General features: G+C 47.3%; 1 long non-coding RNA gene across 1 annotated transcript; it reads left to right on the top strand.

Moving 5' to 3' along the window:
• The first annotated feature begins 996 nt into the window (after positions 1–996).
• Positions 997–25,909, top strand: LOC111080165. The gene is made up of 2 exons (XR_002608466.2): positions 997–1,455; positions 25,636–25,909. It is a non-coding gene; the product is annotated as an uncharacterized LOC111080165 (long non-coding RNA).
• The last annotated feature ends 419 nt before the right edge of the window (positions 25,910–26,328 follow it).

Genomic DNA, 26,328 nt, shown 5'->3' with positions numbered 1-26,328 from the left:
TTTCTTTGGCATCAATTTGGCTTGGGAATTTGCGGTTCATGAAGCTGGGCGGCGCAGTAGGGCATTGGGTAGGGGTATTGAGGCATAAATTACCCATGCGGGGTTGCAGTCAGTCAGGCATTAGATGGAATCATCGGGTGTGTATTTCGGGAGGGTTGCAGTCGAAGGATGGGCATGGGAACAGGACCAAGAAGTGGCGACAGCCCAAGGCGACCGGACTAAACCGTCTCAGAGTGTCTCGCTCACACACTCGGCACAAAACAAGCAAACAAAACGAAGCCCACGGCAATCTTGTTATCGAAGATGGGACCGGAGGGTGAGAAGGTGGCTGGATGGTTAGATTGGCATGGGCTAGGGATCGGAAATGGGGGCTATATATAAACTACTTCAGGTAATCTAAGGATTGGAAATGCTAATCGCCTTTATTTCGGTACAGCCAACAACAAACAAAGGCACAGCAGCAGGCAGCGGCAGCAGGCAGCAGCCTTTTCGCTTTGTCACCGCTACATGGGCCGTGGAGGGTCGGGTCCTGGGTCCCGGGTCCTGTATCCGGAGACAGACAGCATAGGGCGACGGGCTTTGATAATTGAAACCGTAAAGTTGTTCAGCTTTGCCTCGCAGGATGTAAGCGGCGGCTGCCAAAGGATTCTCTCTTGTTCTTGTTTTTTTTTTTCCTTTATAAATGTTTGTTGTTTTTTTTTCGTACTTTTCCCTTCTTTTTTGGTGTCGCTTGTCGAGTTATTCGTGCGATTATTCTTGTAGGGTATTGCTGTCGTCATCCGCTCTCCCTCCCTAAGAGGACATTACAGGGCTCCTCTTTTGCATATCCCTTGCACGTCCCTTGAGTGTGAGCTCTGCATGTCAGCGTAAGTCAGCCCCTGAAACGCACAACTTGAAGGCATCCATCCGCTCCTTTTTGATATTGCCTCGAATTTCAGGGCAGCCCTCCCTCATCCCGGTCGCCTTTGTGTCCTGGGCGCCTGTCCTGTGGCGGCATAATTGCAGGTTGCAGCCAAAGGCTTTGATTTTCGGGTACTTCGCCGCGGTTTGCCCGCTGCCAGGTTCTTCGTCGTGTGTTTCATATTTCAGTTTGTCAAGTCTGTTCCATCTGATGCGTTTTTATTTGTTTGCTATCTTTGTCTCTGTGCCAACATCATCAACAGCGACTCATCGTCATTGCCAACGTTTCGTTTGACAATTTTCCGCCTGACATTCAAGATTTTAATCGCTGCCATTTGCCATAACTAGATTCTTGGGGGTTTGTCGTTCGTCGTTTGCCGTTTGAACAGTCTCCGATTTCTCTCGCTTCATTTGGTGTGTGCCTCACACACCCTTTGGCCCAAGAAAATACAGCAGTTTGGATTCGGAATTGGATTCGGTATGGCTTCATAAGTGGAATGGGAAGCTGCGCTCTTCAGCCACACTTGACATTTCGCCAATCAAATTATTTCACTGGTGCGTAACACTCGGATTAGTTCTATTTAAAGCATGCAAATGTCAGGTGTAACACAAACTCCTGAAGGTTATACCACTTATAGCACTGATTAGGTAACGATTTGGGGTGTTCCCAAATCCGTATTCCGATGAAGTTGCTATCTCTCTGTTAGCTCTTGTATCTTTGCTCCACTTAGCTCAAATGGCCATTCGCTTTTAATGGCTTGCCTCAAACTCCATTACGCGCCTCATTATTGCCAGGGCAGCGGCAAACAAAAGCGTTTCCGCACAATGGCAGTTGCCGCCAGTTGCCGAAAAATTAAAAGCGAAATTAAACACATTCAATTAAATATTGTGTGTAATTTTTCGCAACACAAAGTTGGCCTGGCCAACATCCCGGCAGCCGGCAGCCAGCAGATCCCCCCCAAACCCAAAAAGGTGAAAAGTTATTCCTGCTACGTTGGCATTAACGGTACGTCGTTGTACGTACCTTCTCCATCACCTGGCGGGGGGTGCGTGTTGTTTTTTGTTGTTGTTGCTGACCCCCGACGCTTTGTTTGCGGGGATGCTGACAGGGGCAGGCAGGATATTCGGAAGGGACTCCCCCAAAATATGGAAGAGTAATGCCGAACATCAGCGCTTATAACTGTGCCGATTATGAAGTTAATTTATCAGCATCAGAGCGGATGAGCAGTCAGTCAGTCAGTCAGTCAGTCATTCAGACGGGGATTCGTGGGTGGGTTGTGGGTCGCTGATTGTGAGCAGCTTGTGGAGGCGGCACGGCTGGCATTTTGAGGGGACGGGGGCAGTGGCTGGGGGCGGACATTCATTAAGCCATCAAATGGCCGAAGACAAATTTAGCCAGTCAAATGAATAAGTGAGCAGGTAACGAGGGTCGTTACAGCAGTGATTCGAAGGGTTACTCCACTCCACTCCCATATAAGAGTAGAGTTTGTTTGTATGGTTATACTTACGTCCCGTAATCCCCTACAAATTTATCGAGCACCGCTCGCACATCAGCTTAAAGCTGACTGCTGAGGCACTGCCACTGCCACTGCTGGGGATAGTTGTGTGGGAAGTTCCTTCAGCTTGTAAGCAGTTGCCAAAGTTCCTTGTGTTCCGGCAACTTTCTTCTGCCACTGCTCGCCCCTGCCTGATGCCTGTAGTTCACTTGCAGAAATTCCTGCTTCAATTTACTTTCAACATGCTTTCTCTAGAAGTCCTTTTTTGTTGCTAAATATCCGCACTCGCTCACAGAAAAAAGGAAGACGATGGCAGAGACGGAGGCGGCGGCGGAGGCTTGAGCCAGCTCTAACGATAAGACGCACGCACACGACACTGTAAAGGGGAAGATTGGGGCGGAGTTGGGCATGGGGTTGGAGTGGGTGATGGCATCGTCTGCACTGCCGTAGACATTACCACAGCCACGCGCGTGTTTTACGTTCATCTGTCTACTTAACGTGGCCCCCAACAGCCCTTACCCCGCCACCCACCCTACCTAGCCATCCTGTTCTAGTCAGGAGTCGGCTCCAGCCACAGCCCTAACTCCTCCCACAACGCTACATCTCCACTTTTAGCTCCTCCACCGTCTCCTCCTCCTGCCACTTGTCGTCGTCTGCGTTTTAACGTACTAATCCTTGCTTTTATCTCTTGTTTGACTTTTGCTACGCGCACTCCATACACCCGCTCATTTAATGTCATTGTCGCGGCCCCAGCCACAGCCATAGCCTTCAGCCCTTACTCCAAGTCCTCTGCCCAACCATTTTCCCGGCAATCCTTTACAAATATTTGTCAATTTGTATGCGCAAGTTTCTTTTCAATTCGCACCACACGGCGTATGCGTGTCATAAGCGTTTGTTAAAGTGTTTGGGCCTTGATTTCGCCAGAGACGTGAAATGCGACTACGAGTATGTGTACACACGCTTTTCCTCATCGCATTTTGATTTCCATTTATTTGCTTTTCATTTTTCATCCCGTTCCCGTTCCGCGTGCTGGCCGCACACGAATTTCCTCTGCTTATTTTTCATTAATCAACGGCACGTGACCGAGTATTAATTTTTAAACCAATTGGGAATTTCTTCCTTATATTTTTGTGTATACTCGTCTATTAAATACCCCTCAGCGAGTCATTTCCTTGGGAAAACCTTTGCTATTCGATACATAGAAGTATCCTTCTGGTCGAGGGTAATTCACAGTCTTCATTAATTTTTATAATTTGTTTGTATTTATTGTTTGTTCTGTAACTACGTGGCGTATGCGCACATAACAAACAATCCGACTTTGCTCTTCAGATTCAATTAAATTTTTGTATAGGCTCCAACAGGTTTTTTTTTTTGTAAAATAAAGTACGAACTGCCCCAAAGGAATTTAGTATGTAGGAATTTGCAGTCGGCTCATTCGCTGTATCCCCTACATCTCCCCTACAACATTCTCAACGTAATCCATTCCCACTTTGAGAACTTCTAATGAGCAACTCTTCAAAGTGTCGTCTGGCATACAGGCAACACAATAAGCCCGAATTAGCCAGATGACAATGACAACGAGTCTCTGTCCAGAGAGGTAGAGAGAGAGAGAGAGAAGCACTGGGAAGCCCCGGGGATCTGTGGACTGGTTTACGTACTGTTATTTATTATAATTAACAAAAATTCAAAGGGATAAATTGTGAAATTGTGCTTGAAAAGTAAATGCTGTTCATTAAAGAGCAGAACAGAGAACACCGAACACCGAACACCAAACACTGAACCCAGAACCCATTGGAGTGCGGATGGGAGCGCCAATGCGGATGCGGATGCGGATGGGTATCCAGGGAGCTTCGAGTTACCGCTAGCTTGTGTGTGTCTTGCCATTATATAATAGACATTATCAGCGCTAATTCAGTTATTTCTTAATTATAAACTACTTACGCCCGCTCCGCTGCGAGCGTGGCTAATTTTCTAACCCTGGGAAGCCAGCACTTGGCTGGGTACGAGTACGGCTGGAGAGCTGGAGAGCTGGAGTGGGGCCAGTGGGTTCGACGCGGGGCACGTGTGACATTCGCCTTGTCTGCGGGTCGCTGCCGTTACTGTCACTGTCTCAGTTACAGCTTTTGCCTTCAAGTTGTCTGCATAATTACCAAAGTTGTGTGTAGTTATGATGGCTCAGATTACGTCGCCCAACTTTGGCCGGGCCTGATGATGGCCAGACGCCGCAACGCGATGCCGGAGAGTGCACATAATTGCCGCTACCCAAGTAGATGGATAGCTGGCGGGCAGTGGAGCCGAGCCGTTTGTTTGTTCAATTTGCTACCCCTTTAAGGGCCCACCCCCCCACTCGAAGGCCAACTACAATCGGAAAGTGCCTCCGCCTCTGCGCCCGCACGGTAACCACTTCAAGCAGCCCAACTTTGATTGAAATATACAATTTTAATGAGGCAGCAGCTGGGCTACAGAATAAGCTTTTTATTTTGCTCCTTTTCGCATTGTAAAAATTGCGAGGAATAAACAAATAAACCAACAAAACAAACTCAAAGAAACAATGAAGCTAGAGTCGGAATCGAGTTAGGGGTGGCACTTGGAGTGGGGTGTGGTGTGGGGTGGTTGGGTACGGCGATGCCAACTCGAGACAACTTATGAGACATTTCAAACAGACGAAAGACAAACAGAGGCGGGACAACTCCATTGTGTTCTAGTTGCTGCGCTACTCTAAAATGTATAATGTTTGCCAGGTGGAAAACATTTGCAGGAGACATCATTTCAATTCATTCTGTATCTGTATCTGCAACTGTCAACTATTCCTACACATTATAGCTATAGTGGTTCGAATTTCTCATTGGAATTACTGCTCTGCTCGCCAAAGGTCCCTCAACAAATTTTCTTTAACTCTAGAATTACAGTGGAGTTTGCTCTTGGTTGGAATCGAATTTTATTACAGCTGCAACTGCTTTTAATTACAACAGATACGAGATACGAGCCGAATCTATCGCTGATTACCTTTCATGACTCCATCCCAGTGCAACCTTCCGTGGAAATACTCAAATACGAATATTTCTGTGAAATAATGAAAATCAAATTAAATTGCTGACCACCAAACGAAGCCAAACCCCAAAATATCAGACTTCTGGCTGAACAAATGATATCGGTAAATGAGGTATTAATTAGCATCGAACTACTGTGCCACAAGGAAATAACTAAAGCTCTCGCCACACCACACTCGTGAAGAGAATTGAAGAGAATTACGGAATGCAAAGACTGGCAATACACCACACACACACACACACACACACACACACATTGAATTGAGAATTGAGAAAGAGAAATGATTAATTACGCTGCAGAGTTGCCGAGCTGACTCCGAGTATGATTTATTGTAATTTAATTGTGGCACATTATGCGGTCGATTTGGGGTTTGCATTTGAATGGCATTTTTGAGCGTAGAAATGCTCCAAGTATTGGCCAAACAGCAGAAACGCCCCTGGCTGCACGGCCCACAAAAACCCACAACAGAAATCCATACTCAAGGTGAACGGAAAGTTTTGTCTCGTCCAGCTGGACGACTGGGGAAAACAGAAGCAAATTATCATCCTGCCGAGGAAAAGTTGAAGGACCGGCAAGGAGCAAACTGGCCCCATTGATGGCTTTGTTTGTTAGTCTGTCCTTCTGTCTGTCTGTCTGTCTGTCTTTCTGGGCGTGTATCCAGGTGAAAGGAATTATAGGTATATTCCCATGATTATAATTTCATCAGTGGCAACACTAAAGAATCATCAAAGGCACGGCGAAGACGATTCCACCAGCTCCACTCGGCGGTGCTCCACATCTTTGTGGTTGCAATGATTGAGCACACAACACAGGATTGGGTGGGTGCCCGCCCTGCCACTCCACAGCATGCTTCGGTGTACACTTATTGACTGAGTTGGTCGCCGTCAGTCAAGTCCTTGGCTGTCGCCACTGAAGCGCAGGAGCCAAGCCAAGCCAAGCCAGCGCTGGTATTCCGTGCCCGGGCCTGGGTCCGCTCTTCACATGCCCCTCTGTGCTGTGCTGTGCTGCTGGCAGACAGAAATCAATTGTTCCCATTATTATAATGAGATTACTTACCTACTGAACGACAAAACGTAGTACTCCGGCCATGGCACAAGGAGTCGTTCCGCCCTCGCCCACAGAACCGCCTCTGGAGGTAGTCGAACTGCTGCCTCTATCTACCATATAGAACGAATATATATATATATATATAAATGTAGATGGATGGATACATAGATAAATAGATGGGATAGCAGCTCTTTGTGTCGGCGCTCGCTTGCAAATATAATGACTTTAGTAGTCAGCGGAAAATGCTGGAAAATTGCTTGGCAAATGCTGGAAACATTCAATGCTCAGGTTGATGGTGCTCGAATTGCATCAGGAGTAGAACCCGGAGCTGAACTGGAAGCAGCAGAATCAACAGCAGGAAGCACACTTTTTTCTATTTCCTTTTTTTTTTTGTTTTTCCCCATGAAAATTCCCTGTGCTGCTTTCCCCCAGCGTTTATCAGTTTTGCATTGCATTTGAGCTGAGATTAGCGGCAGGAGCCAGGAGCCAGGAGCCAGGAGCCAGCAGCCAGCAGCCACGAACCAGCAGCCAGGAACCAGGAACCAAAGGGAAATGGAATCGGTAAATCATTTAATGGGACTTTGATTTCTCTGAAATTCTTGAAGCTTGGGGGGTGGATGAAAGTTTGCTGCATTTCAATTGAAAATTAATAAGCTGCTTCCCGAAATCAGACAACGGGATAATATGAGAGCTGATAAATCGGATTCGGATCAAAATACAACAATTGAAATTGGATATAGGCAATATTTAAATTAAAAAAAAATCTCATTCATTTAATTTCAATTTAAATTTTTTACGTTAAATTAAATTAAATTTTGTGTACAAATATTTTTTTTAGCTATTTCTCTCCCTTCGGGCGCTTTTTCTCAACAGCGAACCATTGGATAGACTCGACCCGACCAGGGAGCTAAATACTTTCCATAGAATGGAGACTTCTGTTACAGATATCACAGCAACAATAACCGCACACAAACTAAAAACACACACAAAAACAAACCGAAAAGTGAAAATCTGTGTCAACTGCGCTCTCCGCCACAGACAATAGAAAGTAAAGAGCCATCCATTAGAGAACAAACCGCTGGGAGATGAGATGCCTGCCACAAGGCAATGGATTGGATACTTTCGGAGCACTGTGGAGTGTTTGGCTTTTGGAACTTAACCCACATTGCCATGCCAGAAATTTGTGCCCCAAGATGCTGCTTGGCTGCTGCACTCTCTCGATGGCGAAGGTGTGAAGAAACGCTTTCAGTTTTCACAGCTAAGTAAATAACAATTGAATCGAGTAAAAGACAAATAAATATGAATAGTCCGAGCTGAAACTGAAACTGAAGCAAGAATGGTCAGCTGCAAATGGCCTGAACGGCTCAATTTCATCAAGCAGAAAGACAGAAAGGCAGAAAGATAGACGAAAAGAGTTGGCAGCAAGAAAGTGCTCGGATACACATATCGATTAACGAGCCGAAGATGGAGGCTCAAGCTGGAGTCGCGTCGCGTCTCGACATCATCCACATCGTCATCGTCAGCCATGGGGCTTAAGTGCCCTGCACTGGACGGGACGGGATGGGATGGGACTGGACCGGACTGGACTGGTCCGAACTGTAGCATGGTGGAGTGTGGTGTGTGGAGTATGGAGTGCGGCATGTGTGAATATCACATGTCAGTGGAGGTATAATTAATGCGGGTCAGACGCCGATTACAATGCGCCAACTGACAGCCCGAAGTGTCTATATATATATCGCTGATGTGTGTGCCTGTGCCCTGTGCCTGTCTAGGAAATGGCCCACGGGCAATGACAAGACGAAATGCCAGCTAGACCGAAAGAAAAGCAATGATAAGCAAATTCGCCCCCAGGCGGCTTAAATCGAATCAAATTGTAACACTCACTTTCCACACAGGAGTATATCTGTATGTAAATATAAACTATAGAATGTGAGAGCCGCGCTCTCTGGAAACCTCTCAATGAATTTGAAATTTATTGTTCGACAGCCGCAGAAATTTGTCTAGCAATTCCTCTCCGTTGGTGCTCCCCAGTGCTTGGCGAAAATTAATGAATTTCCTATGCAAATGCTGAAACGCGAAATAAAATTTAATGTCCGGAAAAAAAATGCGCAGGCGACGTGCCAGGCGACAATGGCGAAGGCCGCCAGGGTGGAGCTGAAGCTGAAGCTGGTGCTGGATCTGAAGCCTCTCAGAAGGAGAGCTGGCAAATTGTGGCAGAAGAAAAATGAAACGCATTAGTGAGAGGAACTAGGGAACTAGGGGCGACTGGCAGGCACTGTGTCGGCCATTCTGGGTGTTCCTTTAAAGCGTTCCTAAACCTGCTCCATGAACTGTAGTTTTATCGATTTATGCAAAACCATTGCCGCTCCCTGCCAAAGCCAAAGCCAAACACCCACACCCACACCCATGCCCATGCCCAAGCCCACTTTCTGTCTATCATTATTATGTACGTTTAGGCCTTGTTGCTTTAGCCATTGTCGTGGGTCTGCCGCTGCCACTACCTCTGCTCCAGCGCCGGCCGGGCTGAGCTCTGACAGGCACTCGTTTTGTTTGACTTTAGAGACAAGCCAGCAACGAACGCCTTCGAACTGGGTCAGAGTCCTATCGTACAGATGGATAAGCCAGCAGCATCGTCCTTGTCCCAGTCCCAGTGCCATGCAACTGTCAGCGGGAGGTAAATCAATAGCTATCCGTAAACAATTTGTAAAATATTCAATGCATTCTTAAGGCACTCCATGCATAGATTACGAACTGCTCTTTTTTTTGTCTCTGGATGGATAGACCTTGGCCAAAAGGAGTGCCCCACTACGAAAGAGTTTAGAAACAGAGATTATGCTATTCAATCGAGTGGATATGGCTGGAAGCATCTGGAAAATCAGGTAATGCCCACAGTCATGGCGTGAGATGCCCTGCAAACGATGTGTCCAGGAATTTTGCTTGTGAGAAAATTGAATTTATAATTTCCTTTGAGGCAGGTTCTACTGCCGCCACTGGCACCATACAACACTCAGCAACATAAATAAGCTAATTAGGCGCTATTTAATATCCTTTTTGAGTGCGGCTGCTCCACACACACACACACACACACACACACACACACACACACTCACTGTGGCATAGACAGAGAGAACTTTTTTGTTGCCACTGCCTGGCTGGCCCTTGCCTTGATATGTTGAACCAGGAAAACTCATGTGTTCGCTGGGGCCACGGCCACGCCCGCTGTTAGACAGCTGCAACGTCCTCCTACCGCCCACATTCAGTCGCCCCCGTACAGGGCAAGTTGCCACAGTTGCCACAACGTGGACAAAGTTTTTTTCGCCAAGCGCAAATGTTATTTTCCTCGCTGTTTTTGTCTTCGGCGGCATAGAGCGAGAGAAAGAAAGGATGTAAACGTTGGCCAGGAGTGTCGGAAGTCGGGACTTTCCAACCGCAAACTTTTCATGTGGCAAAAACTGTTAGAGAACTGGCGAGGAGGGAGCAAGAGAGAGAGAGAGCAAGATAGCTTTTTGCTCTCAGTCGCGCGCTGAATGTGTGCGGTCGAATAATTGAGTTGGCAGTCGGCTCCAGCAACAACATAATTACCCAAATTAATTGTAATTATAGTCAAATAAACTATGTGCGATGCAATAATTTGCGTATTTTTTGTGCTCAGTTTGGACGCCAAAAACAACTGTAACTGTTGTTAGCCCAACCAGCCCAGCCAAGTGAAGAGCGGGCCCCAGAAAACCCGTCTAGACCCATTGACACTTACAAGCGCCAATGTTGTTGGCCTTCTAACGGTTCCTGGCAGCACGCACATAGCACGCCACGAAAACCGGGGCTCCAGACCGAGACCAGGGCAGACCGTCTAAAATTTGTACCTACAACTATTTCAGCTAATTCTGCAGCACATTCCCCAACAACACTTTGTGTTCCCCCCACCAGCAAACCAGCAAAATCATTCGAGAGGTGCTGAAATTTTTCTCGAGATCTTGAGAAAAGCAAAACAAAATTTAAATTGTTGCAGAAGGTGCACCGTGGTTAAATATGCATACAAATCAATCTGATTTAAGTTGCTGCACAGAAAGTTGATTTAGTTCTCTGTTTAAATAGTTGTACAATAATATCTAACGCGATAAAATCACCAAAAGTATATGCTCAGCTAAGATTTCAACGCTCAGCTTTGGCACCACTGTCTCTGGGCCCTGTCTTGACAGTATCTCTTGGCCTTCCCTGCGGCTCGGTCTCATGAGATCGCAACGCGACGCGACGCGACGCGACGCATGCGCAAAATGCTAAACAATTTTCGGCGCAGCTGTGCCCGACTGAACTTATCTTGGGGATCTGGATCTCTGTCTACCCTGTCCGTTCCCCTTTCTGCTCCCCTGCTCTCTGCCTGCCTCTGTCCATGTGCTAACTAGGCTGACAACGAAAAGTGCCGAAAAGAGCAGCGGCGGCATCAGCAACAGTCGGAACAACCAAGGCGAATCCGGCCTGGTTTTGGCTGTGGTTCTGGCTCTGGGTTCTGTGTTCTGTTCTCTGTTCTTCTGGGCTGCACTCTTGTTTGCTTGTCGCTCATTTGGCGGCCTGTCCATTTGGATTTCGGTTTCGCTTTGGCTCTTTCTTGTTAACTGTGAAACGGCCAAACTGGCGAGGCAGGGAGCTGGGAGCTGCAGTGGGAGCGGGAGTGGGTGAGTCGCAAGGGTATCGGATCGGCTATAAGTGGTATAATTATGTCGCGCACACAGATACTCGGACTCGTACAGCTGCACATTCCCCTCCGCCGGCCCCGGGGTCCCTGCAATTAAACGTGTGGGCTATTGGCCTACCAGAGCGGAGCCACAGGCGCAATGGGGCAATGCAACTCGACTGCCACGAGTACGAGAATTTCTGTGGCAGCCTCTGTGCGAGTGCGAGTGTGAGTACGAGTATCTGGCGGTCAAATGAGTGGGCTAGTTAGTGGGCCGTGGCTCTGATTGGGCATATGGTGGCATAACTAACTCGAAATGTGTCCAGGGAACACAATTTGCATGGCAATTGCCTTTGCCGCATGTACATACAGACGAGTATGTATGCTGCCACATTTGGATGCAATGTTGCAGTTGCAGTTGCAACTGCGGTTTCACCATGTTGTCTTGTAATGTGGCGAATGCTTTATTTGGCCGAGATTTGGGCAAGACATTGAACTGCATATTGTACTCGATTGGAGGAGGTGTGGCTATGCGTATTCAGTGGCTGCTGGGCAAAACCATTTGCCAGCCACTTCCCACGCACAGGAGAGATCTCCCCGCCGATGCCCTGACCACTCGGTTCTCAACCATCCCGCGATATCATCGCGAACAAAATACGCGCACTAATGCCCACCGATTAGGGCTTCTTCAGTGTGTAATGCGAGACCGACCAAGGGACCACACAACGAGGGTAACTATTTGACTTCTGCTCCGCCCCACCCCACCCCACCCCTGCCAAGCGACAAATCGGAAATCGAAAAAGAGAGGGATTAACAATAAGGCTAGACGAAAACAAAGCTACAAATTATGACCACCAAACGGGGTGGGGTGTGGCGAGAGGGGAGCGAGCTGCGAGTGAAACCCCAGACAATCGAAGATCTAAGTTTTCCCGGCGATAATAAATTACGGTCCAAATGTATGTAGATTTGTGTGTTTCCACGCCTATTCTGGGCAGCTGCGACTGCATAATGGGCAGAGAGCACGCGGCCATCCACCACACGTGTCTGCAGTGTCCCAGTGGCAAGGGCTTCTCGCTTATCTAGCAACTGCAGTTGCAGCCAAGTGGGCGAGAGTGACCTTCGTTCGGCGAAGTTTTTTGGGCCATGTTTGTCGTGTTTACACCTCCCACAGATCCGCAAATGGACGCCCCAGAGCAGCTGCCGCTGCTCTTAAGACTGATATGATAATGAGGGTTGACTGTTTCAGGCTCTGTTCCGACTCCACGACGGCCTGCAACATAAATCATGGTTAAGCTCCACTATGTTAATTGGCCCAAAGGGCAGGCAGGCTGGCAGGCAGCGAGAGACTCTGAAGCGGAGGGAGCGCAGAGTGGAGCAATTTGGACGCAGAAATTCCTGCCAATTTGAACAATTTTCGCCAAAAAACAAAGGCAGCCAGCAGCCAGCAGCAAACAGTCAGAAGTCGAGAGCTCGGGAGCACGGGAGTCGGCACTTGAAGAGGCTCCGGCAAACACTCGAATACGCAAATTTAAATAAAATCATCAAGAATCGGAAATTTGAATTTCCGAAAAGAGGCACTCGAGGCAGCGAGGTAGCCGCCTAACCGCCATTGCCTGGCCATCATTCCGTCGACCACTTCAAGTCGAGAATCGCTGCTTGGAATTGCCAGCCCAGTCGAACTTTTGGGTCTGCCCCTTGCCATCGCCATTGCCCCATCGCCCTCGCCTTCGCCTTCCCAGCATTGCCAGTGTCGTCGTTTGGCTTTAACCTGGCCAAGACTGGGCTTAGCTTGGCCTGGCCAACGTCAGTCCGTCAGCTCGTCAGTCAGCACCTCATTCAAATGGCCTCCAATGTCGGTCCGCGTGTCCCTCGTGGCTCCTACGGACCGGGTCCTAAGTGCAGCACTCGGTTCTGCTGCTTTGACTGCTCCACGAATTCTTCTCGAAATGTTTTCATTCGTTTCATTCGGCTTCTTATTTTTTTTACCAACTTTTTGTTCCCTATTCTCTCTGCGCAGCACACTGCCAATGGCACCGTCCCGCCCCGCCCCGCCCATCCCTGAAGTGCATACAATTGAAATAATTTCCGTTGGCCCCCTGCTAGTAGCACTGGTGGTGGGGTGGAGCTGTTGGGGGGATGTCCGCTCTCCTGAGTCGAGTGCAGCGCACTTTTTGCATAATTAAATTTATTTTTTAGTGGCATGCCATTGGGGCGGTGGTGCGGCGCCCAGAGCTAAGAATGTTTGTAGGTGCCACTTGCCATAAAGTAGTCGTAATATTTTAATTAAAACTACTCGTACTTTTGTTTTCCATCGCTGACTAGGGCGAATGTGGGCGACTTTTCTATACCCTGATGGAAATCATTCAGGTTTTTTTCTTAGATATTTAAAGAGAAGAGAGACCTAAGGAAAGTTAAAGGATTTGTTGAATGAAAACTTTATGCCCAAACATGGGGATGCTTATGTGCTATTTTAGCCCCATTTTGTATGGTAACTCTAGGAGCTTTGCGGCTTAAATCCGAGAGTGAAAGTGAAATTTTATAATTATCTGCATTTAATGGCATTTCTTTTTGGCAGCCACTGCCAAGAGTTCCCTTTCTCTGGATGTCTGTGCATTGCCTGTAAGCAATTTGGCCCGCAAGTAGGCTAACCAAATTTATGTCAACTGACTGCGCACAAATTTTGTTACCGCACCGCTCCCGCCAGCGCGCTGCAGGAGAATGGACTTAAGACTTGGATTTTGCATTCCCACGGGGAACGAAAAAAAACAGATAAAATGTTTCACTGAGCGTGTCGGGGGGGGTGGTGGTGGAAGCGGAGAGAAGTTCTTGAATAAAAATAAAACTGTCCGTCCAGAAATTTTAATATAACCAAGCCACTGCGTTTGTTCTCTGGTAGGGAAACTGTGTCACTAGGCACCAGGCACCAGGCACAGCCATGCCTCCCTGCCATCTTAAACCATTGTCTCCTGCATCCTTGCCGAGCATCCTTGCCCTTTCCCCCCTCCCCGCTGCATTATGGCTGGGCTTACGGCCAAAGCCCTGCCCCTGTTGCAGCACCCGGCCAGGTTACTCTTTGGCGCCCAGCGAACCATTCCATGGATAGAAGAGCAGAAAGCCAATTTCCTCTTTGCACCAGTTCCATTTTCGTGCCGTGTCGAGGCATTTTGTCTTTGACAAAAATGTAATACACGGCAGTTTGTCTTTTACTTTGTTCCCCCAAAAAAGTTCATTCATGGGCGCCAGGGGCGGAGGCCAAGGTATACGGTCAGGACGAGCACCTGGAATCAGGATCAGCGTCTGCAGGAAAGGTAATACAAATGTGCAAAAGCTGACTCTTGTCGCCACTTGCAGCAGCGGCAGCAGCAGCAGCAGCTCCAAGACTTGTGTTTTACATGACAGGCGAGTAAGTCGACTGGGGTTAAGGGTCCTGTCTGCTGTAGTTGTTACCGGGAGCAGTCTCTGCGGATCTTCGTTTAAGTCAGTGGCAAAGAGATTTACTGCGAGCGAAGTAATGGCTTCTTTAAAGCTCGAGTTAAAGCAATTGCAGCGAGTCCTCATTCCCTTTATTTCAAAGTCTATCGGGGGCCTTCGGCCTGCCCTTCAATAATGGCCCCCAATTCGATTCGACACTGACTTCAGTTCCAATTTTGATGCAGTTTTCAATCTGCTGGGTCCCCCACTTCAACTGCAAATTAGGTCGCACTGGCTGCGGCTGCTGCTGCTGCTGCGGCTGTTCTTCATGCCAGTGTTGTCTTATTCGGCTGGAATTCGTTTGGCGATTTTCGCAAACTGCAATGGCAACACCATCTCCGGCAACAATGCCGGCACATCTGCGGCACATCCCAGGGTCCTCCCAAGCCCCGTGTCCGTGTGCATGACCATGGTCGATGTCGGTTGGCCAATGGCTTTTAATTGAAAGCGGCATACTCAGCGCAGAGGCAGAGCAACATGAGTCGCAACAGCAGCAGCAGACACAGTTAAAAATTGTAATTTCCTTGCCACCGTACTCGCGTACCACTCCTCCGATTCTTCTTTGCTTCGTTGCATCGCAAGCTGCGAGCCGAGCCGCTTTAAAAATGGCTAGTGGGGTCCGTCTCCGTAGGCTTTTTGCTGCTGCTGCTGCCCCAGTCGCTGCTGCTGTGGTTGCTGCCGCTGCCTCACAAATTAAATTGGCTTTAAATTGACACCTCCGTTGGCAGGATATAGCCTCACACACCACACACACATCCCTGCTGCTTAACTTTATTAAGGATTTTCGTGCTGCAGCTGCTGCCTAGAGTGCTGCCCCTGTTGCCGCCACGCCCTCGCAGCCAGAGACACAGCAGCAGTTAATAAAGAGCCAAATTATTGTGTTGTTCACACTTTGACACATTGAAACGGAAATTTAATTAACGATTTTTTTCCAATAAAATTTTGCGCTTTATAGCCTGCGGGCCAAAAGGATGCGGCCCTGCCAACCTAGGGATAGCAGCTGTGCCTTGTGTCTGGTGTCTGCTGTGTGCTGTATGCTGGGGGGACTGGAACCCACACTCGTATAAATAAATACGCTGTGCCCTGAAAGCGCTGTAAAAATTAGTTTGCATGCAATGGCTGCCATTTGCCATGCCACGGATACGCAGGACTACAAATGAGGTGGCGGCACCAAAAAGGAAGCGACTCGCCGATGAAGATGTTTTCTTTTTTTTTTGTTTTTTGTTGCAGCCAAATGGGGAAATGGAAGAGTGAGAGGATGGGTGGTGGCGGCAGCACTCCAGTGCGCAACAACAAAAGAACTAATTAAAAAATTAATCTAGCTTAAAGTTCCATTAGAGCGCCAGCGAAGTTTGCGGCAAGCTTTTCCCAGCTTGTTTTGAAGCGGCAGAGGCGCGTGGGGCGTTGGGCGAGGGGAGTGTAAAGAGAGCGCCCGGGCGACAAGGAAATGGAAAAACTTTTCTAGTGCAGTGTGCTGTGCTGTGTGCTGCCAAAGACAAGGACTACAATGGCGTGGCCCGAACGGAGCAGCGGGGTGGCTGCCGGCTGCCGGAAGCGGAAGTGCAAGCTGTGTGCAAAAAGTCTGCGAAAATAAGGCTGAATAATTAAATTGTCCTTGAACAGAAGTGAAACGGCCAACTGCAGAACGCAGAATGCATAAAATGTGTGCAATATGCAGGCGGGAACAAAGCCAGAGCCAAAGCCAAAGCCAAAGACGAAGCCGAAGCCGAAGCGAGTTAATGTAAATGCTGCACTCCATCCTGATGTGCCGTTGCACAACAGGAATAGGGCTTTAAAAACTATAACTTATGTCCATTGCGAATTTATGACAAAGAAAGTGGGCCAGGACAGGGACAGAGCAGGCCAGGGACAGCTCGGCGGAGTTCTTTTGAAAAGAGTGCACCCAGCCACAGGCCCAAAAAAAAGTGAAAGTCGTGCGGCGAGTCGTAAAGCAGCAGCAAGTGCAATTACGAGTGGGTCAGATCGTTAACTTTGACTTTGTACTCGGATGTGGCACGTAGGATTAAAGGTAAAGCTGCTTACCATATGCCAAACGAGAGCCACAGATCCCCTCCCCACTCCACCATGCCTGATGAGCTGCAAATATGACGGGGAACGAAGCTTATCAGATGAGAGAGAGAGAGAGCGTAGGTAAGCCCTCTGGAGAGTGCATTGAGTATGTTTGCCACTTGAATAAATCGCAGACGAGCATTCGCTTATTTGTTTCACTTCGGCCAGCACCTCGTAAAAAAAATCCATCCGACTAAGCAAATGTGGCGAAAAATGGTAGATGGAGAAGCTCCGGTCCGGTCCGGTCCGGTCCGAATATGACAGTGATAATGTGCCTCGAAGCTGGCCTCGTAAACACCCCTAGAGCATTAACAATTTCCATAAAATATGCTACATACTCGTACAGATGAACATACACATATCTGAGATATAACGCAAACGACAACAAAACATAACGAGTGGCCATCCCATATCCCATACCCATACCCATCACATTTATGGGAAATTCAAAATGCTGACGACTTTTATGCCCTTTGTGCTCGTCTCTGTTCCTCTCGGGCACACACGGGCCTGAGTCAGTGTCGGAGTCAGAGGCAGAAAAGATCAGAGACACTGGAAGACATACTCGTAAAAATGTGGCCAGTAGGGGCCCAGTGATAGGGACCACGACCACGCCCCATGCCATATAAATTCTTCCAAATCCAGCGGCATTAAATTTTTGGATCTCCCTCTAGATGTTCTACCAGCTCTGTTCTGTTCTGTGCTCTTCTGTTCTGGCCCGTCAGAATTTAACATGTTTTACAAGCAATAAAATTGCATTTCTCACATAATACAAAGCAAAAAGGAGAATCTCTCTGAGAGGTGTCATAAATGGCACAGAAGGTGGAGGGGGAGGCGGGACTTCACAAGTGGATGCTAAAAAAAAGAATTCCCAGTTTGGAAACCCATTCCCAGAGATGTTGCGGCATCTGCAGATGCCGGCTTACCTCCGCCGGGCTCGTGGGCACTGAAAGGGGTCATTGTCTATTGAAGTGTTTGACTCGAGTTGATTTGATTTGAGTTTGGACTCGAGTACGCTTCATTCCGCATAATTTGACACTGCCGACAGACAATGACGATTGATGGCTCACAAAGCTCACCTCCACCACCGTCTTCCAGTCTGGATCTGGATCTAAATCTGGGGGATGGGGATGGGTCTGGGCTCTTCATGCCAAATTACATGCATTTAATCAAACGCGCAAAGCTCAAGTTTCGTTTGTTTGCTTTTCGGGGCAAACTTTTCATCGCTCCTGCTGATAACGAGTTTTGTGCATTAAGCTCCATTATAACGCCCAGAAATTACAGAGCCATCGTCAGAGCCAGCGTCAGAGCTGGGAGTCGCAGCATGTGGATGGATGCCTTGTGTTGAATCCTAGTCGAATCCTTCGTCGTTTATCTTGGCAAACAGCCGGTACAGCGATGCTTTGCTGGCGGGAGGGCGGAGCGCTCCTGCCGGGATCTGCGAAACACTCGCTTAGTGTAATTGGGCCAATGGCGCTTCCAGTAACACCCACGCAACTAACGGAGACTGTTGCCAAAAAGGAATGGGATGCTGGGGCTGAGGCTGGCAACAAAAACTGCAAACTTTTTGGGCAGAAGGCAAACCCACAACGAGGACACAACGATGGTCGACATCCAGCCCCAGACAGCAGCTTCGGATTATCCAGACAGACAAACAGTCAGACACACACCCCCCAACACACGCATACTATATATCTACGAGTGGAGATATATTTTTGGGCCAAAGTTTTATATTTTATGACAGCCAGACAAGTCGACGAGCCAGAACAGAACAGAACGTAACAGAACAGAACTGAGTAAGGAGGACTCCTGCAGTTCAGACATCCAGACAGATAGACAGCGAAATGGCCGAAACATTTGAGGGACACACTCGCAGCTTTTGGGCCCCGGGTGGTGTGGAATTTGTGGGCGTTAGATAAACTCGCAGGCCAGACTGTATTTAATTACAGTGGGTTGGCATTACAGTTACACTTTCACTCAAAAACAAAAACTGTCAGAGAGCCAGAGAGCCAGAGAGACAACTGCTCGGTCGCACATGTCAACGAAGAAATTAACTTTGAAGTTGCCTGCCCTGACCCTAAGCTGCCTCCAGTCCCCAGGCCCGCGACCCGGCCTGACCCCTTTTAAAGTGCCATTGCAGTTGGAGATTGTTTATAGCCAGATAAAAAGTGAACGACAAAGCGGTCAGAAAATTAAAACTACACAATCAATAACACAGTCACACGTACAAGAAATTAGATTTTTCGAATTATTTCTCAACTGAAATGGGAACGAAGTCAACTAATAAATTAGTTTTTTCAATTTATTCGGCACAAGTTATACTTCTGTGCACTTAACAGATTTATCTCTTATTATTTAGTTTTTTTTTTTAATATTTTTCGCACTTAATACCACTTTAAATTATGCTGAAATCTCCAAGCATTCATTCCATCGGACTATCCGTTCATCTTTCAATCTTTAAATGAATTGAAGCGACCTTACGCAACACCATTTTTATGACAAGTGTTTCAGTCGCCTGGCCAAATGATTCATAAATACATTCAGCTTTGATTATACCCACCCCGCGCCTCCGCTCCATTATATGTTTGCGTATCGGCTCTATATCAGATCTCGTTTGCTCTTTGACGCGCATCATCGCTGACAAATGTAACACTTAATTTTAATATCGCACATCATGACTGGCTCTGCTTGTTATTATTGAGTGCAAGACGATGATGCCCGGAATGGTTATGCAGATGGGGATGCTGATGCTGATGGGGATGAGGATGGGAATGAGGATGATGGTGCTGCCACCATATGGCCTTATATATGCGAAACTGAAGGGGATGGGAAGCCAGAGATGAAAGCGCAATGCCGCCAACGTCTGGGCGAATCGAAATGAATAAGCAGCAAAAAGGGGAAACACAACAAGTGGCACTCGAGGCCCAGCGACAGCACCAGGAAAGAGCAGCAGCAGCAGCAGCAGAAGCAGAGAACAAGCCTAAATAAGTGGCTGGATGGATGAATAAGGAGATCATAAATATGACTCTTATATCTTTTCACAAGCTATGCAAATACACAGATACATTGCCATTCGCGTTGCTAATTTGACAGTCGTCAATGAATTTGTCCTGGGACCGAGTTCAGTTGGAATGCGGACAGCAAAGGTGTGTGGTGTGTGTGTGTGTGTGTGTGGCAGGCTGGGCTGGGTCGCGTGCCCTGGCTTTGATGTCTGAGCCGAAAGACTCGAGCAGAGCTAATTAGCCAGCGGACCGTGCCCGGTCCTCAGCCATCCCTCAACACTTGGCCAGGGAACAGCTGCCGGGGTGCCGCCACCCAAAAATAAAATTTAATTACGCAGATTTTTACGCCTCGGCCCATAGCTCAAGTAACACATTCGGAATTGGGCAAGGCAGGGGCTGCCAATGGCAACGGCGACTACTTCCCTTTGACATAAAAATTCCCCCTTTAACAAGCATTTCAACAAATCTCTCCACACTGCACACAATTAAAATGCTAAAAAGCTTCCACAAAATATCTGTATTTATGTGCACGAGCAAGTGCAACGCACACACTGAAGGGGCAAGGCCGAAGCGTGGATACTCTTCGAGCAAATGCAGAAATTCTGACAGGCTAAGAAATCAATGATCCTCCCCACAGTGGAAGTGGATAATGTAAAGAACAAACATTGGGAGGATACAACAAACTCAATTGTCAAATCATGATGCTCTCGACTTGGCCGTTAACATGATTTACGAGTGGTGATGGGGACGGCGACGGAGGTCCCATAGAGCAAGCGTGTCCGTGGCAGATTGAAAACAGCTGCGCACATGACAACACCACGGGGATGGACGTCTCAAGAAGGAGCGCTGCGCTCCGCTCCGCTCCGCATTGCACTTGCAAATGCCGCTGCCTTCCATCCGATTCTTGTTCTTTTGACATTTCAACTGTCATAAATGGCAAATGCAGTGCCCCAGCCACAGCCACAGTCACAGCAGCAGAAACAGCAACAGCCCCACCCTGTTGCTCCGGTTGCTTGCTGCCGTTCCAGCCGAGCGCCTTTAAGGCTCATGTGGAAAAGATTCACATGTTGGCCCCAGTTGATTGACACACAACGACTGTTGTCGCTGACAAAATGCCGCCTCAGCCGCTGCCGCACCTCCGGCACAACAACGATTCATATTTGCAATGAGGCATTCTCCGACGGAGTGACTCCCTGACTGACGGACTGTCTGTCTGACTGTCTGTCTGACTGACTCTCAACAATTGGCGTAAAGTAGTTGATAGTTGAGGCTTATTACTGTCGTTAACATCACTCCATAGCCGCGTTCTTGGGGTTCCATTTCGCTAACCCGCCTAATTAATTTCAATTAAAATGCCTAGAGTGTCAGTCAGTGAGTCAGTCAGAGAAGGAGCCAGGCAGCCTCGCCTGAAATTCGCATGGACCTTTTAATTGATTTACGGCTGTCAAGTAATTTAACTGGGAGTCAAATGAAGCTTGCCCAATGAAAACATTTTGATAATTATCATACGGGCCAATGAATAATTGCCACAAATATTCCAAAGTACATACTGGTAAGATACTTTATATGCAGCCATATCTTGGGAATGATTTATCAGGGATTGCAGTTTATAGTAGCAAAGGAAAGTCTCACGATCATAGAGGAAACGCTTTTCCCCCCTCTCACACGTCGAGCATTTAAAGCCCCAGGAATGGAAAACTCTGCTTGGGCTAGCTTTAACAAACTGCCAACTTTGCATATGGCCAACATTTATAAAAATCAATATTTCGCACAGCCAGCCAGCCAGCCGGCCGGGATGCGTACATGGAGATGGAGTTGGAAATTGGTGCTGCATCCCCATCTCCGGCCAGACAGCGTCATCATATAACTCAGCAGCATAAAAAATGTCAACTGTCTGCGACACACAAAACTTATTTGTCATGCAATTTTGCAGAACGCCTTGCATCAAGGGGCAGGGAGCCAGGCAGCCAGTCAGCCAGGCCAACGGCAGGCACACATGGCCCGGGCAATAGGCAATAGGCGAAAGGCAATCTATACATGTCCAACGTGATGGGAAGAACCAGTTGGGCAGGCCGACGCGAGTCCCTGTCGTAGCAGCCAGAGAGACATAATAACTTATGGCGATTGGGTGGCGCAAAATTGCCTGCTGTGGAATCAATAACGTCTATTGATGCAGGAGCAGGTGACAGCTCGCCTTAGAGCGCCACTGGCAGCCAGTGGTAAAGCCTGTCCCAATGCCAATGCCACTGCCACTGCCAGGGGCTCAGCGAACAGTTAGAGTCGGATTAGCTAGATGGGAAACCAGTTCTTGAGCAGGCCAATCCAGTCCAGTCCAGTCTCCAATCTCCAGCCTGGTCCTCTCCAGGCCATGCTGTTGACAACGGTCAACTAATTGGTCATCCCACTAAAACCACTAAGATATGGGCTCGATTGAGCGTCACGACTAGAACTCGTATATTGTGCCCCTAAATGGCTTCATCGAGGGCAGATTTAGTCGGGGCTTAGCTCAAAGTTCGCAGCAGGAGCAGGAGCAGCTGCCCATAGCGCTGGGTCCCTGTCCAGTCCAGGGCCAGCAACCAGCAACAGGTCTTAACGTGGCCCATTAACACTTTAACGTGCCATAATTACCTGAGCGGACAGCGCGGCGAATAAAATCATGTACACGCGTAAAAATGTCAGCCAATGCCTTTTTAAAAGTCAGCGAGCAAGTTAATTGTGTGGCCCAAGGTAGCCACAACGAGACATCGCCAGCGGGGACTCGTCCCGGAGAAGAGAGCTGAGTGCCGAGTGTCGACTGCCAATAGCTGGCGGCTGGAAGCCGCCGTGGGCATCATCATCATGATGGCCAGGTCCTCTGACAAAGTTGTAAGTTGATGTTGTTTCGCCTGTGGTGAGAGACAACTTGGGATAATTACAATTCCACACCTTAATGTGCCACAGAAACAGAGATAGAGAGCAAGCGACAGGCAAGGGCAAAGGGGCCAACATCAACGACAGCGACAACAACGCGGCAGGATCGTCGCGTCCCAATGCGAAGTCGTTAAGTGAATTCATATAAAAATTCCTTAAATGTCGCATTATGACAAAACGATCGTTTAGAGCTCGGGCAAGAGGCAGCTTCAGCTTTAGCTCCAGCTTCTGCCTCTGCCTCAGAGCCTCATGATGTTTATGAGGAACTCTCAAAAAAGCTGCAGAAATGTTAACTGGAGCTGGAGCCTGGCCTGGCCTGGCCTGGAATGGCCGTAGCTTGGGTCGTTTTGGCGACGGCGGCTGGAACAGAAGTCTGCGTGATAAAAATGCTTAGCACACGGCACATTTTGTTAACATGGCCAACATGACTGCGGCAACAGCAAACTTTTTGTTGTGGCAACATTACTACCAATTCCGGCCCCGCTCCCCCTGTTTATTTGGATGGGTGCAAACATTTTTTTGTGTGTTTCAAAAATATTCCGCATTATTTTCCGAGTCCTCCCTTTGCTTTGCCTTTTCTCCCTTTTCGATTTCGAGTCGCAGGTTTTTCGCCGGAGTCGCCGCCGAATCACGAACATTTTGTGTCGTCGCCTCTGTAAATTTTTTTTTTTTATTTTTTTTATTTTTTTTTTGACAAAGTTTTATGCAATTTTTGCTTTTATTTTTGGCATTTCTGTGGCTTTTGGTCATGAATCATGATTTATTTGGTTTCTTTTTTTTTGTACTCCGTTTTGCTGCGGCGCGGCTGGTGCTGCTGCGCAGGATATTTTCGCTTTTAGCAGTTGTTTTCTGCTCTTTTTTTTTGCAATTGTCTCTTGGCCTGCTGCTCGCTCTTCTGCTGGTCTGGTCTGGTCTGCTATGCTCTGTCGGCTGCCCTGCCGCCGCATGCCTGCTACGAGTATAAGCCAAGTTTGGTATTTAGCCGGGCGGCGACAAAAATGGCTTAGTTTGTTGCACACGTTTCGTTTAGTTTCTGTTTCTGTTGCTGTTTGTGTTTGTGGGAACGGGATCTGGGCACTCCAGCGCCATCATCATGCTCCTGCCCGTACCTCCAGCCCGTCCTCCTCTTCGCCTCCGTCTGCACTCTGCTGCTACTACTTTTGTTGCCTGTCTGGCCCAGCGACGGCTGCGCTGGGCTGCTGGGGGTGCTGGGCTGCTGGGCTGCCGGCATAAATATGTATAAACCCAGTAGTTTGTTTGCCGAGTCGTGATTCGCAGTTGAGTCTTAAAGTCTAAGGAAACGCACGAGGCAAAAATTTAAATATTTCCTGCGCTGTGGAGTGGACTCAAGTGAATTCGAGTGTGGTATGTATGATGCCTCTCCTCTCGCAATGGATTGCGGCATGTTGAGGGAGCCATCAGTAGCAGAGCTGCTGCCTCACTTTCCACTGGACTCGCTGTGCGCTGATATACATACTATTTATACCAATTTCATGTACCTTTAAATAGTGGGCCATATCTTTCCTTAGAGCGTAAATGCATTGCATTATCAGTGAACGCCTCCACAATAAATAAATTTCACAATAAATGTATGAATATTACTATATCGTCCGACACCCGTTTCATTCCCTACTATTATAATCGAACAGATGTTCCTGATGCTTCGAGATGAATTTGAATTTGAGCTTGAACAACTTGAACAGCAATAAAAACTGCAACGTAGAAAAAGAATATCAAGTTGAAAATTAAATCGAAGCAGGAAATGTTTTTCTCTCATGTCAACCAGAGGCAAACACACATGAAGAAACAGAAACCGAGAAAATTCTCTAGCCATTACCCAGAAACATTTGTAAAAATGTTGGCTCTTTCAATATTTTCATTGCATTTCAGTTATAAAAGTATTTTGTGTTGTTTCTTCGCTTTGTTTTCTGCATTTTGAGCTTGTTATGATTTCAACTTGTTGCACGTGAAATGCATAACGTACACTCGCGGATTCCCAGTTGTCTGCGCTCTGCACTGCTCCGCTCTGGGACCGTAGACCATGCACCGTAGACCGTAACCAAGGCACGTACTTCGGCCGAGACACGGAAGTTTGGCCAAGACGAAGCGAACAAAACAAAACCGAACCGAACCCAAAAACAAAATAACAATGAAAATCGAAGCGGAATACTCTTTTAATGCAATTCTTAAAGTGTAAGTGGCTCAATTGCTGGGTTTAATTGGAAAGCGCTCTCTTCGCACGCTGCGCACGTAGCCAGCTTAAAAATTGCCAAACATATGCGATAGGGATCCTGTCCCAACAGCAATGAGAGATAAATTCAATTGCAAAATGCCCCGTGGAGCTATGTCCCGTTCACCAGGAAAACAGGAAAAAAAAAACACAGATAGTAATTTGTTTAATTTCCGTTTGCCAGCTGCAAACATCCATAATTTGATTGATTTCCCATCTCTTTTTTCTTGACTCTTCCCGTCACCTAATTAAAACTCGCGTTGCTGCTCTGCCAATGGGGTGGGTTGGGGGTGTGGTAAATTAAAAGCCTCCCGGCAACGTCACAATATCCGGTGCGAGAGGATAAAGCTCAGATATTTTACATTTTGAGAAGTGGGAAGAGGATATTGACAAAAAAAGAGCGTAGTCAATGCGAAAACTGTATCGAGGGAATATCGAGGGGAAAATCAGCTTGAAGCTCTTAAACAGAGAACAGAAAACAGAGCTGAAAGGACAGAAAATTGGCTTTGATTGAATTGAAAATCAAACTCAATAATTTCATCGATGAAAAAGTTTCCTTATTGCAAGAAAAAACTTTAATATACAATTATAAACTTTTGCAACCCCACGTGTAAGAAAATATAGCAAACAAAAGAAATTGTTACTATGTAAAGGTTTTAAACCAGAGCTTAAGTTAAGGTTATAGGAAATCTGACCTTGGCAGACTTTAGGCATGCTGACATTTAACATTTAATATAAATATAAAGCAAATAGTACTAATGCAGAGCATGAAATTCGTATTGGTTCCAGGCACAAATTCACTGTATAAATAGTCCGCTCAAAATGGAAACTTTACATTCGTATTCAGCGACTACTCCGAAAATAATGAATTTCTATCTTGGATTTCTCTTGGCCGTTGTGCTGCCTCTGCTTGTGTCAGCAGCGAAAGCACCGAAGAGGGATGACCCTACGACAGCCGCAGCCTAAGCGGATGAGCTGTGCCACTTCCGTCTGCACGAAGCCTTTGTCGACTTGCCTGATTCCTGCAGAAATGTAGATCAATAAAGCACGATCTTTCAATTTACTTCTCAGTTTTACTTTTTTATACCCGTACTCCAAAAAGAGTTAAGGGGTATATTGTATTTGTGGTAAAAGTGGATGTGTGCAACGCAGAGATGGAAACGTTTCCGACCCCATAAAGTATATACATATATTCTTGATCAGCATCAATAACCGAGTCGATATAGCCATGTCCGTCAGTCCGTCTAACCGTCCGTCTGTCCGTCTCGATGAGCGCCAGGATCTCATAGACTATACGAGCTAGAAAAACCAAATTTTGTATCAAGACTGCTGTGATATCACACTGCTACAAGTGTATTTCATAATTTCGCCCCACCCCCTTCCGTCCCCGCAAAGGACGAAAATCTTTGGCAGGCACAATTTTAAAGATACGATGAAACTAAAAACGTAGTATCGTAGAGAATGATCGGATCATAATTATAG

This window comes from Drosophila obscura, unplaced genomic scaffold, assembly GCF_018151105.1.
Source record: "Drosophila obscura isolate BZ-5 IFL unplaced genomic scaffold, ASM1815110v1 contig_186, whole genome shotgun sequence".
Classification (NCBI taxonomy): Eukaryota; Metazoa; Arthropoda; class Insecta; order Diptera; family Drosophilidae; genus Drosophila; species Drosophila obscura.
The sequence above is the reverse complement of the archived record's forward strand: the minus strand, read 5'-3'. Positions and strand labels throughout refer to the sequence as shown.